This window comes from Pteropus alecto, unplaced genomic scaffold (genome assembly GCF_000325575.1).
Source record: "Pteropus alecto unplaced genomic scaffold, ASM32557v1 scaffold16, whole genome shotgun sequence".
NCBI classification, from domain to species: domain Eukaryota; kingdom Metazoa; phylum Chordata; class Mammalia; order Chiroptera; family Pteropodidae; genus Pteropus; species Pteropus alecto.
In genome coordinates this window covers 7740191-7755135 of record NW_006438867.1, presented here as the reverse complement: position 1 = coordinate 7755135, position 14945 = coordinate 7740191, and the positions used below count along the sequence as shown (strand labels likewise).

Genomic DNA, 14945 nt, shown 5'->3' with positions numbered 1-14945 from the left:
GCCTCCCCGCCCCACCCACTGCCCCGCCTACCTCTGTGCTGCCTGCAGAATCCGTCCCACCTGCCCCTCCTCCCTGCCCCATTACCGCTGCCAGCGTGCCTGCAGTCTCAGGACTTCTCATAGTCCATATTCAGACTGGCTTGTCTGCAGAGGCTCCCGTCCTGCCCGAAATATCCTCTCCCTCTTCTTCAGCCAGTGTAGAAGTCTCCTCTCTGGTATTTCTGTCAGTTTTCTCCTCTGTGCTCTGGTTGAATTGGATTTGTTTTTAGCACAACCACCTTGACTCCATCCTGCAGACTAAGTGCCTTTTTACTTTTGTATTCCCAGTGCTTAACGCATGTCTTCCATATAGTAGATGCTCAATAAATGCTCACTGGATAAAGTTATGGCTAGTTTAATAGAACAGAATAGCTCAGATCTGGCTTCATTTTTCTGTAAGTTCAATGTCCTCACATCCTCTGGCAATGAATGACTCAGAGGTTTGAACTGGACCTTTAAAGCTCATTCTTAAGGAAAGCAATGAAGTTGGAGGGAAAAAATCCAGATCTGAGGAATCACTTGAGTCTGTCATGTCTGTTATATAAAGCACTTTGGATTTCTGTCCCCTATTTCAGACAGTGTCCCTGAATACATGTAGACAGTTCACCCGGCCAAGCCTTCTGCTAGGACACACAGTGTCCCCAGAATCAGCACCGGCTGATATTCATCTAATTCCACAGCCTCTTGAATCTCAACAAGCTAAATTTCTCGGTACAATATATTTCCAAAGTAGCTTTGTAACAGTCGACTAAAAGTTAAGCTATTCTAACTAAAAATATAGAAAGTAAAAGCATGTCATATTTCTTCTGGGTGAGCCATTCCCTAACTTTGAGAAAAGAAAACATTTTAAAACTGTTTCCCTGTACATAATACACAACACCTTCTTCTCTCACACACTCTTTACTGCTATGGTTTTAAAATAGCAACTACAGCTGCCAGTGGAGACTCTTTGGGGACTTTAAGGTCACTAATCAATTTCACAGCTGGAGGCAAAGCACTTTGCTGGGAAATATTTTTTGCATGACATACAAGGTGCTGTGACCTTGTCAGGGCAGCCAGAAGGTTCAGCTTAAAGTAGGGAAATTTTTTCAAGGCGAGGGGACCCCAGGCAGGCTGAACACCTTTGCCAGTGAGTTACCTGTCCCCTGCCTGCTTCCATGCTTCTCCAGCTGAGCCGGGGAGCCGGGAGACCCCAACTCCTCCCGGACTCTCTTGAAACGCACTCCCAAGTTCTGATTCCGTGGGTATGGATAAGGCCTGAGACTCTGCATTTCTAACACATTCCCAGCCCCTCCTGATGCTTCTGGTCTGGAAACCACCTTGAGAACTGCTCCTCTATCCAATTACTTTTACTTCTTTTCGCTGGAATATTTACATCCAAGAGGATTTATTTCCTTTGCATCTCTCTGAAACATACTGCTTCCTTCCCACCGCCTTCCCTTCAAATATCAGTTTAGTCTAATGGGAGGATGGTGCTAGACTAAAAAGCATATGGTCAAATAATTGCTCTTGCCTAATTTTAGAGTAAATGTGTCAGGAGAGTAACAGAAAGGACCGAATTATAAAACCATAATTTTAACAGATCTCCTTTCTTTAAGCTGTTAGACGTATTTCACTGATGTATAAGTTTCATGAACTCTTACTGAGCGTCTGTGCCAGTATGTGGTGGGATTATAGCGCTGCCTGCTAACCAGACTTTCTTTTCCCAGAGAATCAAGTTAGTTTTAATGCACAGGTATCAGTTTTCAAATGGAAGCGGCTTTCTTCATTTCCTCCCCAGAATAAATCATCTATCAGGCCACAGGGTGACTTCTTGTAAAGTGAACCTGTCTGTCCTGGCTGGAGACATGTAGTGGAGAGAGGATATAACTTGGTGGCTAAGAACACAGTTCTGGGGTCAGATAGACCTGACTTGGGTCTGAAAAAGCTTCCAGACTGTCATGAGCCTCAGGGGTATGTGCACGTGGGCACGTATGTGCGTGCGTGTGTGTGCGTGTGCGTGTGTGTGTGTGTGTGTGTGTGTGTTTTAAATTATAAATTATAGATAATAATTCTTACTTCATAGAAATACACGAAATCCATGCTTTGGCTGAATTCTAAGTGTGACATCATGTGATCGAGTCATGGAGGCCAAAGGCAAAGATCACCATCATAACATAGCTTTCTGGAATAAAAGAATAAGCCTGATAGTGTTCTGAAAAAGTCATTGTTAATTCCATCAGTTATCTACTTCCGTAACCACAAGCTTCAGTGGCATACAGTAACTCTAAAACTTTGGTGGAACAGAATAGGAAACATTTATTGTTCACCATTCTGTTAGCCCGGTGGGCATTTGTGCTGATCTGAGTCAGACCCAGAGGCTCTCAGCTGGGTTCATGTCTGCTCACTCACATGGCTGCAGATATCTGGCTGGTCTAGGATGCCATCAGCCCCGACAGCTGATCTCTGCTCCATGTGATCTCTCATCCTCCAGCGCTTGTTCTCAGAGCATGACAGCATTCAAAGAGTGAGAGCAGAAGCCTGCAAGTATGCAAGGGCTCTGGAGATCAAGCACAGCAGTTATTCTGGCAGCATTCTGATGGCGACAGTAAATCACAAAGCTGCCCAGATTCCTTATGAGAAAATAGACCCCACCTCTCAAAAGGAGGGGCTCCTAAGTCACATTGCTAAGACAATAGAAGGGTAGAGAATTTGAGTCATTTGTTTCAGTCAACCTACTACATTAAGATGCTTTTACTATTTTTCAGTCAAACAAAATACATTTGACATTATGGGGAAGGAACAATAATTTCTTCACTGTCAGCTGCTAGATTTCTCCTCTGGTAGCTACCTGCATATTTATGATGCTGGATAGAACTCACTTTCAACTGTGACTGAGAGAAGAGTGACATATTAGAGTAGCTCATTTTAAAATAAATATATTAGTTTTGTTCCTTCAGTCTTTATCATTTCTGGATCAGTGATGATTTATCATGGATGTTGTTGTAGAACAATTTGGGAGTTTTTCCTTGTGAAATTTTTAGTGGCAAGGTTAACATGCTGATTTTAATGTGTCCATACAAAAATCAAATAATTTCAAAATGGTAATTTTTTTCCTTAAAGGGATCATGGCTTATATAGAATTGAAAAAAAAAAAAAACCCAGAAAATAAATACAGTTCTTAAATGTCATTTTATTTAATCATAAGAATGTTAGTATACCAAAACAAATTTACGAAGTTTCGAATTATGATACAATCTATTAATCCTTATTATTTTTCCACTTATTATTTAAATTTGCGTAAACATCTGTTGACTTAAAAAAGGATATGTCTCCTGAAGCCAACATGCTTTCTTTTATATAATCTTTACAGCTTTTACACTCATCATAGGCTTGGAATAATAAATATAGATCGATACTTCAACTGACGGATAGAATCCCAATTTCCAAACCCATAAAGATTTTTACTCCGAGTTTCACATAGAAATGCTTACCTACAGTTGAAAGAAAGCATTGTGCTTCAGTTTTAACAACAAATCTCCATCTCACACGGTGTTTGTATTTCTGACGTTGTTCAGGTACGGTGGTAACCCATGCAAGTGACGACCACTGATCAGATGCAATTTCAAGGATGCCAGAAGTATCGTTGAAGCTGGCCAAAGGCAAACGGCAGTTTTCAGGTGTGAGTATGCTTCCAAAGGGGGTTCAGATTAAATGAAGTGACGTGTGTAGACAGTCTATGGCACATGGTAGGTCTTCGATCAATGACATATTGATTTTCACTATTTTTAACCTTTGGTCAGGATTTGGGATACTATTGCATTGTGTTTTGACCCCTAGTGATATTTATCAGCAAAGCTTCCTGAGTCAAAACAAACACAGTTATGAATGGGGAATGACTGTGCATAAAGGTCTCTTAGAGATTTAAATTTAAGGTCTAATAAGCTGTATTCCAAGCCTGTTCCCTCAGGTAAGCTAAAGCTCCATGTTTCACTCCGTTGTGACTCTCGGTATCACGGCATTGTGACAATTATTTCACCTGCTCTAAGGGTATGTTGCAAACGTGATCACACCCAGATCGGGTTCCCACAGTGTATGGAGTTTATAGATGGGATCTGTAAAATTATTTATCATGATGTTTCAAAACCAAATGGGTAACTATTGATTTTGGATGTCAAATGTATTCTTATTATAGCCCAGTTCAAGTCTAAATGGATAATTCGTTTCTGCAAATAGGTTGGCTTTCAGGAGCAGATTGAAAATGACTATGGAGAGAGATGTGTGTGTACAGTTCTTGCTACTAAAAAGCTATTAGTTCCCAGATATTTTGCTATTGTGTACTGCAATAATTTATTATTTTGATATTTGTGTTTCAGGTTAAATCTTTAACAGGATGTCTGCACGCGTTAAATAGATGGAAAGAATTAGTTTCTCATTCTTACTTCACTCATTCAACGAGAAACTCCATGGTCTGTGGATGATGCAAAGGTAAATTGGACGTGGTTCTTGCCTTCAAGGAACCTAGGTGTAGGAGTGGTGACTTGGAGAAAGCTTACCTAAGATTTAAAGCAAAAGTGTGATGATCAGCCGAGTGTTCCATGCCTGGCCCTCCAACCCTCACCCCGACCTCCATGTCCCCTACTTCTATCACTCTTCTGCCGGGCCGTAAAACCTCCTGAAGTCGGCTTCTCACATTGACATTCCAGGTGAGCGAAGGGTACCGTTTCAACCTCACGGTCATCTTCTTTCTGATGTCGTAGATTACGCTTCTCCCCATTTTCACCGATACAATGTCAAGGCCTTTCTTTGGTTTAAATCCTCTGCCCAGGAGGCTCTAGGTTATGTACTTGATGGTAGCAGTTGGTTTGGTTTGTTTAACTTAACCGTCTCATGGCCAACTTTTAGCCAGAAGATGGAGTGCAAGAGCCAAAGACAGGAAATCTTGGGCCATTTATGGCTTTCATATTTTTTTCTCTGTATTGAAAAGCCTGGAATTGTATTCTTCAACTTAGCACTTAGAGCCTCAAGTTCAGCATCATAATATGTGTAAAGTTAGCCAAGCTGTTAGGAGTGGGCTACCCAAATAATGTGTTTGAACAAGCATAAGATTTAGATTTAATCACTTGTTGACAGCAGGTAGAAAGCATAAATCAATGACTGGTGTAAGAGAATGGTTTTTGGTTCTCTTCTAATGAGCAGTGTACAATTAGTAATGTTGGTGGTTTTGTCTACACGTCTATATGACAGATAGTCCCAAATCAGAAGGAACAGGGTTAATTCATTTTTATGTCATGGTTTGGACATAAAACAGATTGCCCAAATGTTAACAATCGGTGATTATGCTAAAGGGATATACTGACATTCTTTGGACTATTCTTATACAAGCCTTTCTTTTTCCACATTTGAAGTTCTCTGCAAGTAAAAAAGTAAAAACAAACACACCCCCCTCCAGATTTCCTACTTTATTTAGTGAATCAGATACAGCATGTTTTTAATCACTCGATTAAAAACTAGGGCACTTATATTGCCTTTAACCTACCTCTTAGAAAGAAAAGAAAACAAAAAACAAAAAACACTTGAATGCTGGAGTTTCCTGAAATCTATAGCCAATTGTGAAATTGAACACAATGGGTATCAATTAAGGGCGTCTGAAGATCTGATACATGTCGATGATCAGAATCCCAAGCTTTCATTATCCTAGGAATCTTAGACTCTCCAGTGAGTTGGAGACATGACAAATAGTGTCAAAATGCCTCCATCCAGAGGCAGTGCTCACTTCCAGTGCCACGTGAAAAGAAGAGACTATTCTTGGACTTCTCTGTTTGTCTTTTAGAAAAATCCTCTGGTTTAGTTAGCTCGTGGTCTACTCCCAACTCCGCCCCTATAATACCAGCCTATGTCAGAGTGCTCCGTTCCTTCGTTCCTTCCACCGGAAATCAGCAAGTGGAGGGAAATCAACAAGTGGAGGGAAATCAACAAGTGGAGGGCAGTGCTTCCTGCTGCAGGAGGCCAAATCTATTCCCACACTCAGACTTGAAAGTAAACCAAGCCCAGATCTTCAGCTTCTCCAAGAGCACCAAAACGGGACCCGCCATAATGAAAAAACCAGAAACAAGGGCTGTGCCTTGGAACCAATTACCCTTTTTTTTTTTTTTATTACTTGGAGTCTGGCTTAATCCTTCTCTTCCTATCAAGCAACATATGGATTATATTTTCTCAAAAATTAGGCAGAGTTTGGCAGCCTCATAAGATTCTGGAAATGTATGAATGAGTTCAAGAGGAATTTTTTTTTTTACTTATTCGTTTGTGGTTTTTTTTTTTGTTTCGTTTTATTTCTTAGCACCTATAATCCGTTCTCTAGCAAGAGGAGATTGAATATTCAAGTGCATGTGAAATAGGATGACAGAAGTTGGAAGTCCAATTGAAAGAGCTGAGTTGGCCTCTCCTGTGGTTTCCACACTCAATATCATGACCACTGCATTCGATCCAGTTGGCAAGACCTCTTCCAGTACAGTGAGAGATATGAGTTTTACTGCATTCTATAAATATGACCATTTATTTGGCCCAATGTATTCATATTCCCACTCGTTCAGTGCTCACTTACACTGTCCAATTTGCTTGACTCAGTCTATAAATGTAGTTTGCCTACATCTGAAACGTCGTCTGGATGGCTTTAGAGTGACTCCAGCAGACCAGACCAGGTCTCAGGGTCACCCCCAAGCCACAAGTCACACTCTCTCGCTCCTTTTCCTCCCACTCTCAGAAGTACTTAAATGCATCATATTCCAAAACTTTATTTGAATATTATTGGAATGAGAGAACAGATACTTTAATAAGGCGATTTTGTCTTGTTTTAAAATGTTTTATTTGCTTGAGAAAGTCAGGAAGTCGGATTGATACCAAAAGACCAGATATAAACTGTTTGCTGTTTTCTTTGCCGTAAGCTTAACTTTTTATATCGCAGAGTAGGAGTCAAGGAATACCAGTGAGGAACCTCAACGGTTTAACTAATCCTGGCCCTATTGGCAGAATTATCCTAAGATTCCCCTCGTCCCGAGGCTAGAGTTGATATGACTACGTTACTGCTTCTTCATTTACACTGCTTTAATATCTCTTTCTGCAATTTAGCTTCGCTTCCTCTAGTCTGTCTTCTCTGTGCCAGAGGCTAAGGGTCTCCCTAAAACAACCCTTCACATTGTTAAAAGTAGTTTTGAAGCAACTGCCCTCCTCCTATTTGCTTTAGGCCGAAGACTGTATCACCTTAAACCTTTCTATACTTTTCTGCTTTCCATTTTTTCTAATATTTCCTTCTGGACCTCATGTCTCCAAAGTGCATTGATCCACTTCCAGAAATAAAATAACTAGAAATATATGCACCTGAAAAAAATCAAGCCACTGTCCATCAAAAAGGAAATTGATAAAGAAATGAAGAATTCCAGTGATCTGTCTGTTTTCTCTAAGACAGCTCATCTCGTTTGTGTAACATTAGAAACCAATTCATTGAAAAGCAAAGCTGGGAAAGGAAAACTAACAATGTTTGTATTAAAATTAATTGGATGATATTCTACATTGGCTGGAAATTTTAATTGATTAGAAAATTTTAGAAAAGAGGATACGTTTAAACCTTTGTTGGCTTACTTAACGTACTTATCAGAAGAGACACTATAATGATATCAAAAAATTTAGCATATACCAGATGCTCAATAAATGGTAGTTGTTAGCTGATTGAGCTTCAGTCGTAGAGCTATTCAAGTATATTTTCAAACATAAAAAAATTAAAAGAAAATTATTTATTTAAACTAGTTCCAAGTATACAGTACATTGGTTAGACATCTACATAGTTCATAAAACAATCCTTCCAATTGCTCCCTCCTTCCCCTGGTCCTCCACCTAGCCATCATATTAAAAAATATTTTTTTAAAAAACCTTTTTTCGAATTAGGCAATGAAGGCTCGTCAGTTGGAGACGTTCCAAAAAGCTGTTACATTATGTAAGAACTTACAATATCAAGCAAGAAGTATCCCAAATACTGTAAGGCTGGAAAGTGGTCTGAAATATTTAAGTCGTAAGATGTTCCTGGGACGCTAACATTTTTAGAATATGGAACTCGTTAAACATTTTCCTGCTCATTTAAATGCTATACTTCTTGCTTAGTTCTTGCAATGGAGACGTTTTGAAGAAATGCAGATGCGAGGTGCTATCCAAGGACCTTTAAACAAATGCAAAGTTTAATTCAGTTGTTTCCTGAGAGACTGACTTCTTGCAAAAGCCAAAGAAAATCTCTTACTAATTCAAAAGTTACCAAAAATTAAATTAAAAGGTTGAAACCGTCAAACGGGGGAGGGCTTGATTTAGAAAAATTTAAGCGTTTGGACAGGGGTAATTATGATGATTGTGAGGCTTCGCTGTGAATTCTTTCATTCTGCTTCTGCTAAAATAAGCAGCAGTCTACAGTCATGCCACCCTGAACAAGCCCGATCCTGCGTGATCTCGGAAGTTAAGCAGGGTCAGGAGTGGTTAGTACTTGGATGGGAGACCACCTAGGAGGACCAAGTGCTGTAAGCATAAAAAATAAAAAATAAGAGATTGTAAGCTGACAAGGTCCTTGCAATCCGTGAGGTCAACCAAGGGTTGCTTCACCTAAAATAAACAAACAAACAAACAAATAAATTAATATCTTTTCACGTTTTTACTGGGAGACTGGTGAGGCAACTTTGATGAAAGAAATTCCTATTTCTATCAAATCTAAACACCCAGCATAAATGCGATTTTTTTTTCTATGACCTGGCCATAGAAAAACAATGATCTTAGCGGTGAGAAATCCTAAGCAACCTACGATCCAAAAGTGCTCCTGAATTATTTTAATACGAAACACGAAATTATATTCAAGGAACCTCGTTTCTTAGCTGGTTGTGAAACAATGTGATTTCATACTCCCCAGTATTAGACGTTTCTCTACCTTCTCTTGTTCTGCAGGGACCAGCCCACCCACAGAATATTTGCCCCATGTGCTTCTCGAGCTCATCCTCTGGTGACAATGAGGCTGGCGCAGTTTCCTTGTGCAGTTCTAGCTCTGAGTGGTGCCACCCCCTGTGCCGAGAACAGAAGCCTTGGTGTCACTGCTAGCACCTGGCAGAAGGCACTGGTGATGCTGTCGCCTAACCAGCTCCAGGTGCGGAGGCAAATTCAGGAGTGCCGATGGCATCACAAAGCGCTTCTCCTGCCACCGATGAGAGCTGCTGGCACCGAACCCTGTGGATGGCTTACATTTCGACGTCACCTGATGACATCCAGGGAACAGCGTGTCCGTTTCTTGCACGTTCTTTCATTTCAAATGTCTCTCACCTTAAGACTCAAATATAGGTTGGCAGGGGACAAAGCCATGGGAGGCTCTGACTGGCCATTCCCTTCCCTCTGAATCCACTGTCCAAGGACTTCTTCCCGGACATGGGGATTTTTACCCTAGTCTTACCTGACATTTTATACCTGAGCTTCTATAGTCAAAATGGCGATATCGAAGTAAGTTTCACTGATTTCAAATTTCTTGAAATTAACACTTCAATTCAATGTTGAGTATTTTTGTGCCTGGCATAGAGCATGGGCTCAGTGAATATTTACAGACTGGGTAAACTGAGTCTACTCTAAGTGCAACTGAGACGTTGAGTGGGGACTCTAAGATGAGCAAGATTTGATTTCTGCCTTCAAGGAGTTATCCTCTATGAGGGAAGACAAAAGGAATCATGATCCCAGTTACATCAGTAGAGATGTGGATAAAATGTTCTGGGGGAAAATTAAACATGTCTATGTCTGAGATTCAACTCGTTGCAGCCAGACTCCCTTGTCTCACCGCTTAGAATCAACACGCATTTACTGATCCTCTTCTAGATGGGTAGCTAATATTTTCAAAACTGTTCTTAGCACATACTCCTGTCACTTCAAGTCATCTCTCTATGGTCCGCAGGTAAAACTATGACCCCAGCTGCCTTGAATTTTGGGATGACCTCGCGGTTGCCTTATGGTGTTCCTGATGTTATTGTGTCAGAGTAAGTGGGGACAGGGAGGGAGATCAGTCAGCCTGGGCTGCCGTAACAAAATATCCCAGACTCGTGGCTTCAAGAACAGACATTTATTCATCACAGTTATGGAGACCGGAAGTTTAAAATCGAGGAGCAAGCAGGTTTTGTTTCTCCTGAGGGCTCTCTCCTTGGCTTGCCGAGGGCCACCTTCTCCCTGTGTCCTCGTGTGATTTTTTTCTCTGTGCGAGAACCCCTGGTGTCCTTCCTTCTTCTTAGAAGGGCACCAGCCCTATAGGTCAAAGGCCCCACTCTATGACCCAAAGGTCCTATCCCCAAGTTCGGTAACATTGAGATTAAAGCTTCAACCTGTGAATTTTTGGGGATGACCTAGTTAAGTTCGTTAACTGGTTATCAGTACCATTTATCATTAAGAAAATAGCGCCTCGAAACGGATGAATCTGCTTCATAACCTTCGTGCGACATCATGGGCATAGCTGTGGCCTTTTTTTAAAAAAAAATGTTTTTGTTCTGAATTCTTTTTTATTGTGGTAAGATACACAGAACATAAAATAAGTGACATTTAGTACATTTACAATGTTGTGCAACTCTCACCGTTTTCTAGTTCCAGAATATTTCATTCCCAAAGGAAACCTCATGCTCACCAAGAAGTCACTTCCCCTTCTCCCCTTCCCTCAGCCCCAGGCAATTTATTCATCTACTCTCTGTCTCTGTGGATTTGCCTGTTCTGGACGTTTCATATAAATAGGATCATACACTATTTGCCTTTTATACCTGGCTTCTTTCACTTAGCACAATGTTTTCAAGGTTCATCCATATTGGGGCATGTATCAGTACTTCATTGCTTTTTATGGCCAAATAATACTCTAATTGTATGGCTATGCCACATTTTATTTATCTGTTCATCAGTTGATGGACGCTGAGTTTCCACATTTGGGCTTTTATGAATAGTGCTGCTGAGAACATTTGTGTACACATTTTTATATAGACAAGTTGTCAGCTCTTTGGGGTTATGTAATTGGGAGCGGAATTGCAGGGTCATGTAGTTATTCCATGTCTAAACTGTTTTGCACAGTATTTGCATCATTTTATATTCCCACTAGCATTGTGTAAGGTTCTAGCTTCTTTACATCTTCTCCAATACTTGTTATTTTCTGATGATTACTGTTATTATTGCCATCCCAGCAGGTGTGAAATGGTATCTCATTGTGATTTTGATTTGCATTTCCCCGATGACTAATGATGTTGAGTATCTTTACATGTGCTTGTTGGTTGTTCTGTATCTTTGGAGAAATGTCTGTTCAAGTCTTTTGCCTGTTTTTTAATGGGGTCATTTTGTCTTTTTGTTGTAGAGCTGCATGAGTGCTCTGGATACTAGACTCTTATCAAATATATGATTTGCAAACATTCATTGTAGGCTTTTTGATGTTATGTTAATTTTGTTTATGCCGCCCTTTTAGATACTCGGGCATTACTGGAAGAAGTCCTGAGTGGGTTTTAACTATATCTCCAAAAAGAAAATATAACAATAATAAACATCAACGTCAACATAAAAACGGTTCAGTAAATTTTGGGGTTAGGGGTGAGGACAGGGGAGGGAGAGAAGTATGTCAGATGTTTAAAGTTAATGATAGGTGAGAAGAAAAGAATTTAAAATGTGGAAATTACTTTTCTGAAAGTCAGTATATTAATTACAAGGAAAAATAGGAGGATGAAAGAAGAAACATTGACAAGCAACAAGAAAGATTTTTTTTCAAAATTTTATGACCATTTTTATTTTCAGATGAGGTTAAGTAATCACAAGACAAAACTGGAAAAAAATGTAAATTAACATAAACACTTTAACTTAAAAGAACTTCTGGTAAACCAAATACGGATTTTCAATACTACTTCTATTTATAAAAGAGGAGGGAAAAAAATGAATGAACCCAGTGAAAGCCATTCTTCCTAAACAGACTGCTGACTGGTGTACAGATGCTAAGAACCTTCTGTTCTTGCTAAAACTCACAGAAAAACACTGTAGATCTTGCAGCTTTTAGAACTGCCAGCCAAATGAAATATGATTTTCTCCATATGATTTGTATCAACGCCAGTTAGCAAAGTTATAAGCACTCATTTCTTTCATGACATAATTTTCTACTTGTACTATTGAAGATATGTCTGAAGTTTGTTTTTAAGTCAATTGTATTTTATATGTGTGTATATGTATACACACACACACATACATACACACACTGACTGAAAGGTGAAATAATCTCAAAATATACTTGTGTAGTTCATGTCTCCAGAATTCAACTTTTTTAATGGAATTTTTGTATAGAATTCTTTCATATGTGTTTAAATATATTTTGGCAGTCAGCCTGACATTTAGTTTTGATTATAATAAATTATTACTACTACCTATGTGTTATGATTACTAGTTACAGTTTCTCAGAAGAGACTAGTGAGACGGTTGAGGCTGTCTCTTAAGGACAGTGAGAAAAATTTAAAAAATTTCTTCTATAAGGAATAAGACCATCTTAATGGTACCTTCCACAGAGAAGCTCAGTAAGTATTTGACGACTTATTTTATACAGTTTCGATACAACATACTATAGACACCAAGAAAAGGCAAAATCAATCACAGGGAGGAAAAGCGTGATATAAATGGTCCCTGAGCATCGAAGACAATCCACCACCACATAAAGTAACCATGAAACAGGCTTCTCCTTAACTCCTAAGGAAAAAAGGAACAGGAAAATGTTTAAAAGAGTGAATGTGCTCAGAGCTCCACACTTCCAAGTTTACCAGTTGTAGACTGAAGCGTGAACGATATGGGAAAAACGTATTGTGTGTAAACTGTGGCACTACCAGGTCACTAAATCAATTCCAACATGAAAACGTTCAACATTTCTTTCTTCATAAATAAAGTCTGCCAAATCGTGGGTGTTCTGGAGACGAGAATAAATGAATAGCGGAAGGAGGGTATGGCATAGGAACTGTCTGAAGAAATAGATGATTCTCTTGCATTTTTTCCCTTTGGGGGGGAAAAAATGAAGTATTAACTCTCTGAATACCAGCCAGATCAAATTATGGAGCCACAGGAAAATGACGATACTCACCGTCTGGTGACTGGCGTGGAGTCCACTGTTAACCCTGGGCTTACCGCAGTGGACAGTGTGGTGACTAAGCACGGTGGACTGGCTTTGAAGTTGGCTGACTGGGTGCAGTCCGGGCACACTGACACCTTCTATCTGCATGGATTGGGCAAGTTATTGAGAATAGCAATTATGTCTTCTCCATAGAGTTGCCGTGAGGATCAAATGAGAGTGGGCATGTGCGTGGCACAGAGTAAGCCCCGAATGAATATTAGCTAATAGTATCTTCCAAGAAAGACATTTTGAAAACCTAGTCTTCACTCAGCTTCATCTGGTCTAATTTTAGGTGCCGCTCCTCTGATTTTTCCGACATCCCTCCCCTCCCTATTCCCAGGTTATGTTCTTAAACTGACCTTGTGATTCACCCATCATAGCTGTTCTCACACTTGTATTATCTTTGCCTATTTGATTCGTTGTCTTTCTATCTAATTTCCGTTTTGCTCCAGAGACTTTAAGCTCTGTTTGTAGGAAATGGCCATGATGTCTAGCTTCTTGGGGATTCCTCAGTACCCAATACAGAGCAGAGGAAACCATAAGCCCTTAGCATGTATTTGCTGAATGAATAATTTGTATCTTTAACTTATTAGGTTAAGAAAAGTTGGTGGCTGTGGCATTTAAAATACGTAATTTCGTGCGTGCAGCTAAAAGTAACTTAAAATGCAATGAAGTAAAGTTCAACGTTTGGAGAGAGTTTTGGTGAACAGAATGTGTTTGTTGGGGGTGGAGGGCTTAGGGTAGGTTTTCCCCTTTGATTTGGTTTTGTTGGGGGCATGGAAGGGCAACGACGAGTGAGTCTGTGCACTTACAAAGCATACATGAGTGCTCAACGGTGGCTTGGACAGCAGTGTCTTTGCTGTGAGTAAAACTGCCTTGTGTTCTACAGTCGCAGTCTTGGGAGGGACCGTGGTGGTCACCGCGTCCTATGTTCCAGTTTAAAGATTCAGAAACCAAGGGCAGCAAAACGCAATGATTCTTTACGGGTAGGGCTGAGCCTGGATGTCAGGTCGGCCGACTTCCAGACCGTATCCGAAGGGTCACTCGTTCCTTTAAAAATAATCACTGCTGCTTTAATAGCATCAGCACCTGTTGCTTCAGCTTCCGCAAGAGAGAAGCTATTAATTTCTCCTTCATCAAAGCCGCATTTCTGGTCTGTCTGAACCGTGTTTTCTTCTAACTGCAGCTGTCTACACCACTAAGGCTAAATGTGGAACCCAGGCACCTTTCTGCTTGAATCCAATAAATCGCCACGCCTGAATACAGAAAGAAAAAAAAAGCGACACAAATCATGCAGACAGTGGCCAAATTTGCGATGTCTGTCTCGAACTCTCTTCATTCCACCTTGCAGAAGCCTGGAGCCCACCAGACGCAGCCTCAGGCGGCGAACCGTGCCACCAACATCCGAGTCCTTCCTTGGCTGGGCCTGTGACCAGCCGTGACCCGGACATCAGCTGCTGGAAGCTGAGATAGTTGAAGTCTGAGTGGCGATTTCACTGTCTGCGAAATGTAATTATAATCCACCTTGGGGCAGTTTTTAGAATCGAATCGAGTTTTGAATGCCAAAGATCTTCCATACGCAAGTTCAGTTTGCTTTTATTACCATTATTGTTGTTATTGCGTTGGCAAGGCCTAGATCGTCCAAGTTCTGCTTTCTCCGGCGCCGGTTCTGGTCCGCAGCCCACTGCCCGCGGCCACACCACTTCCCTCCACCCGAGCCGGGAGGCCAAGGGCTCAGGCGCCCCGGGGCGCCAGGGGGGGA

The 14945-nt window shown here is 40.6% G+C and overlaps 1 long non-coding RNA gene and 1 pseudogene across 1 annotated transcript in view; both read left to right on the top strand.

Annotated features, from left to right (window-relative positions):
- LOC112482891 overlaps nt 1-7030 on the top strand; it is a 10458-nt gene extending 3428 nt beyond the window's left edge. Inside the window, exons 2-4 of the long non-coding RNA XR_003047443.1 lie at nt 3597-3698; nt 4395-4506; nt 6359-7030. This is a non-coding gene — a long non-coding RNA (uncharacterized LOC112482891). The remainder of the gene's footprint in view (nt 1-3596; nt 3699-4394; nt 4507-6358) is intronic.
- A 1434-nt stretch (nt 7031-8464) lies between these two features.
- Nucleotides 8465-8583, top strand: LOC112482922 (annotated as a pseudogene).
- Nucleotides 8584-14945: the final 6362 nt, after the last annotated feature.